Genomic DNA, 5,639 nt, shown 5'->3' on the forward strand with positions numbered 1-5,639 from the left:
AGCCTCATTTGAATGGCATACAAGCCTTTGGTTATAATTTTTTCCATTGCACACATTCTCAAGTTCTTCATTCCCTGACATTGAAAGAGTTACATAAACGTGTGAGTTATTCAAAGGTAAATATTATACCTCATTTATCTTATTTGTTTTCATTATTCATTTAGAACTGGGTAAAGTTGACATGTACAGTATGCAGTTTACATAATGGTATTATCACCATAGATATGCCATATGTACATGTGTGCGTGTCTCCCTGCTGTCAGCATTCACAAACTCACATACCATCAGTACAAACATGCTGTTCAACTAGATTCCTCTTTTTGCCCATTTTACCTCCTATCAATCTCTCACACACCGTCTCGTACATCTCAAGTTGCCCAAGTTGTTGAACATGTCTATTTTTCGGTGTCTGGATGACCTGGTTGAATGAAATGTATATTTTACATTAAAAAAACATGATCTGTAGGGAGGCTGTATACGGTTTTACAGTATATACTTTATATGTGCTGTTAGTTCACAAGGGCCCAAATGCCTATACAGTTTTTAAAGTGCTTGTTGTGTTGTTGCTGGTGCGTGTTATTGACTTGACTCCCTGAACCGGCTTGACCGGCTCTCCCTGTCTGTCTTGCGTCATATTACGAGAATTCCTTTCAGAAGACAGACAGGTAGACAGAATAACTGAGACGGTGATAGATCGACATTAAGAGGAACATGCCGCATGATTCTGTATATGTTATGAAGTTAAATGCAATGTACCAAATAAGCTTACATGCATTGAGGATTACTGGACTGTTACATGACTGAGGAGTAGTACAAGTTGAAAGCGTTTCCTTATATTTCAAATCCGAAGTCTGTTGTGACCTGTAATGATTTTAATATACAGTAACCACATCCTCCGTTCCACTCCAAAAAGAAATTCCGTCAACTGATTGTGTCATGGTTAAACATAAAGGTTATCAGTGCACAAAAGTCTTTAGAAATCTTTTGAATGCTTTTTATTTATATTTTTTTAGTTTGTCAGATGTGTGTTTAAACAGCATCATTACAGGTGATATAAGCAACTGAACTTAAATAAAAATAATCTTTTTTATTTCAGTTTGCCTTAGTGTGTTTCAGAAGACTTTTTTGCAGGGTATAGAAGCATGTCTAAAATACATCATCAGACCCTCCTTATTTTTGTAAAAATGTTGTTATAAAGTAATGATGTGTTTTTTTTAATCGTACTCTCAGTAAACACAGTGACTGTAGTAAGATCACAAAGCTTTAAATAAAAATGTATGAACAACACTGTAAAAAATACTGAAAATTTGGTCATTTTCTGCCTGTACTTTATCTGTTTATTTTATGGACATTTCCGTTAAAGTGGCCGTAACTCAGACAGTTTCTGCATATCTCATGTTAATCTTAAGTACTTACAGAATAGTATCGTACCATTCAAATATCTGTAGAGTCTTTAGTTTGATCACATTTATAAAAGACGGATACAGCTGTACGATTATTTCCCGAAAAGCATACGACGGGTGCGGGGAAGCACACCTCGCTTTTCAGAGCCATGAGCTTTGTTAAAAATCTGCGCGCTTCAGAGAGGCGGAGCAAAGAGGAGATACAAACATGCACGGTGTGTGGAAAATACAGCGTTTATCAACCTTAAATCCTGTTACACATTACATTACATCTAAAAAAAAACCATACTATTCGTTTTAGCCGTGTCATGTGACCCCTTCAATGTGTGAGGGTAATTTACTTGATACGGATGAAGAAGTGATGCTATTATAACAATGATGAATAATTATATCATGTTGTGAGTCACTGATTTAAAAGCGATGAAGAAATTAAACACATAAAAGTGTTGAAAAATGAATGAAGAGTTGTTCTTTCTCTCAGAATAGCATCTGTTTGGATCATGTGGTCTGAAATGTGTCTCAAGTCCAGCGAGAAATAAAGCCATGACAGATCCCAGCATGCACTGCATGATGACAGCTGCATCTGCCAGCTGGACCACAGACTTCTGGCCACTAACAGGTGAAAGTGTCCATGAGGGATGACGAGAGACAGAGAAAGTTCAGAACAACAGCACGCAGGGTCCAAACTTCAAGCTCACCTAGCAACAAGCAGAACGAAAACTGCCTTTAATCTCCATTTCCAGAATAATAATAATAATAATAATGTGACCCTCAATGATGTGACTGACGTGTGTGTGAATCGTATCAAACCACACATGCATGTCAAAACACAACGAGTGTTAAAGTAATGCACATGTGAATGAGCTGTCTGTGCTCTCACGACCGGTATCGTTGAAATGGATGAAGCTTCCTCTCAGTACAGTAAGAAGAATTTCACTGTGTGGTTTACTGTGGTGCACCAACAGTACGCGCATACTATTCTGGTGACAACATTTACGTCACGCGTATGCATGAAAAGTAAAGCATACTTTGGGCTTAACAATGTACAGTCATGACAGCCTATTTTGAGTGTTTCTTAACCGTGACAGTTCGGAATAATACTTCTTTTGGTTTGCATTCAGCAAGAAAATAATTAGAAGAGAAAAATACTTTTCATTTATAAAGTAGATTTCATTCACTGGATTATGATTGTTTAATTTACAGCATCATTAACTCTCTAACATTCCTCATTCTGTGATGTACAGATGACCTGTAGCTCACAGTAAACATCATCTGCACTTATCTGTCCATTTCCATCTCAATCAACCCAACATTTCATTTTTAATAGATAACATATCTTTATCTAAACCAGGACCGGGTCTAGGGTGGTCGGGGACCCATTGCCCCCCAGATTTTTCTTGGGCGCCTCCAAAAAGATCCAGATGACAATTAAAATACTTAAAAATTAGTTGTATGATCTATTAAATAATGATGTGTCAATTTAATCACAGAAAAAGTCAATACTATGCCTGCAATGAACTATGACTATACTGTATATCTGCCCAACCAGAATATATGAAGATCCCCAGTCGAGTCAGCCTAATACCAGCCTGATCGGAACCATTTGTACATACTGATATTCAGACAAACAACGACTCTGACGAGATTTTCTGACTAAATTAGACAGTCCATGTCGGCGTGATGTTTTTCAGAGGGTGTTTCGTGATGTTTTTGACAGACGTTTGTTTCTAAAGCATCTTGACAATTGAACAATGCGTGTGTCATTCTGTGTGTGCTGAAGGAGTTAAACTGATATTGGCTTCGTCTTTGTTCTTCAGCCTTTTTAAAACACTGAAGTCTTTTGAAGCACAAATCATTCTAGTAAAAAGTCAAAGGACTTCAAAACATGACACTGCCGCCAACCTCTGGCAGAATAACACACTTTATAAGCTTATTATCTGACAACTAAACCACATTAACAACAGCCTAAAAACATATCTCTACTCTTTCACATTACAATGCCAGGGCTCGCAAAATCGGTTGCCCAAAATCTATCAGCGCCCTGCCGACGGGCTGCCTTAAAAAATCCTTCATTGATTCACGCTGGTTACTCTCTTGACTCTGTCGAAAAATACAATCATAAAAGTTTGTAATCATGACATGGGGGTATCAGAACACACTATTAAAACACCATTAAATAACCAACACAATTCTTTCTATGAAGCTTGTATCTTTCTATCTATATATCTCATATACAGTGTCTTTTATTTGTTCTCATGAGTGAACACATTTGTAATGTATGACAGTATTTGTCAAACATATAATACACTATTATACACCTAGAGCAGAGCTTTAATGACTGTTATAACAACTAAACAAGCACAGTCATGTTCTCTAAGGATAGTATTGCTGCGTCCCAATTCGCCTACTTTATACTATGCACAAAAAAATATGTATTGTTTTTGTTATGGAAATGTATATAGATGTTAATGTGTAGCAAAACAATCTGCACGCACTGGGACATGCTAACAGGAAACGGAAGTGGCCGTTGTTGCCTAGACAACATTGTGGCCATTAACAGTCTCACACATCAAAATACAGCTCTTCTTTCCATGTAAGTATTTCTTCATTCATTGTTTCATATGTAATGTTAACTCTTTAGATATATTGATTATATTGATTTAGTGACGCATCAGTTATTTAATTTTACTAATGCAGTGGAGCGTCACTAGGCATGTCACGATTATTAAATAATCGTCTCATCGCAATTATTGCACATCTCTATAGAAGACACTAGGGGGAGCTGTAGTGCATCTGCATATTTTAGTGTATATATTGTAACTAAAGCATGGTAATACTGGTAAAAATGACCGACACAACACAATCACTTTTAAAAAAAACTAAAGCATATACCATAAAAATAACCTGCAGTACAATTTAATATTATTTCAGTGTGAAAACCAGTCTAGCAAAATCTCATTAACACACAAGTAAAATTGTATTGTAGTCTTGCAAGTGAGAAAAAACAGACTAGAAGCTTTTCTATGACTGATAGCATTTTAATGGAGGCTTCGATTCACTCCTGATCAATTTACTTCATTTAAAAGTATTTGGCGGTTGTATTAAGACTACACCTTAAATACATGATGAGCCCATTTTTTCAGATGTATTTCCAAGGGAAAAAAACACATATTCAGAACAATATGGTTGTTTCAAAGCCAATAAAAAATGTATGAGAATTAAATGTCAAAGCCCTAAAACAGACAATTAATCGACATAATCGCAATGTTTTATTAGACAATTAATCGCCAGCCAAATTTCATAATCGTGACAGCCCTAAGCGTCACTAAACTCCACCCTCTCGCAGTGAGTTGTGGGTAATGTCAGCCATCAGAGTGTGCATCATTCTGCACTTCCAATTTCTACCGGAAGTAGTCGACCATCCGGGAATCTTTGGAATACTCTTTTCAACACACTATGATTTGGGACATACTATACTCGTTCTATTTCAAAACTATTTAGGACGGATAGTATGCGGATTGGGATGCAGTGTAGCGACAGCACTGAGAGGTGTTTTTCCACGCTCTTCTTTACTCAGTTACTGTGAATAATGTTCATGCACAAACACTCATTAAACCACCGGTGGTGATCCAGGGTGTCTGTTCACCCATTGGTGGTCGTCACATTGCATCACTGCTCATTTGCATAAAGTGAACCCTGCTTAAGTTTGTCACAAATGATCTGTGTTGTTGCCTCTCATTAAAAACGAATGACTTCTTTATGGTGTGTGAATACAGTACCTAACAAAGTATGAGTGAAAATATTAGTGATGCTTACCTTAACAACAACATTTAAAGGGCTCATATGGCGTGAACGCGTGTTTTTCTGTGTCTTTGGTGTGTTACAAGTTGCTCATGCATGTATTAGACACGTACAATTGCAGAAATGAAAGTGTGGGAACAAAAGAGACATTCTATGTAAAAGCGAATGCTCACCCAGACCTGCCTGAAACGCCTCGTGTAGCCACACCCCCACAAATCTACGTCAGTTCCTGGTATGATTTGACTAAGACCACCCAAATGTATACGCAAGTAAGGTGGGCGTACCTGTCAGTACAACTGAAGAGGAACCTGATGTTCCAAATATGGTCAGAGGCGTTACATTTCCCTCACACGCTTGCAGTATTCCACCAATCACTACACACTGGTGAACTGGCCAATCACAGCACACCTCGCTTTTCAGAGCCATGAGCTTTGT

This window comes from Triplophysa rosa, linkage group LG1 (assembly GCF_024868665.1).
Source record: "Triplophysa rosa linkage group LG1, Trosa_1v2, whole genome shotgun sequence".
Taxonomy (NCBI): domain Eukaryota; kingdom Metazoa; phylum Chordata; class Actinopteri; order Cypriniformes; family Nemacheilidae; genus Triplophysa; species Triplophysa rosa.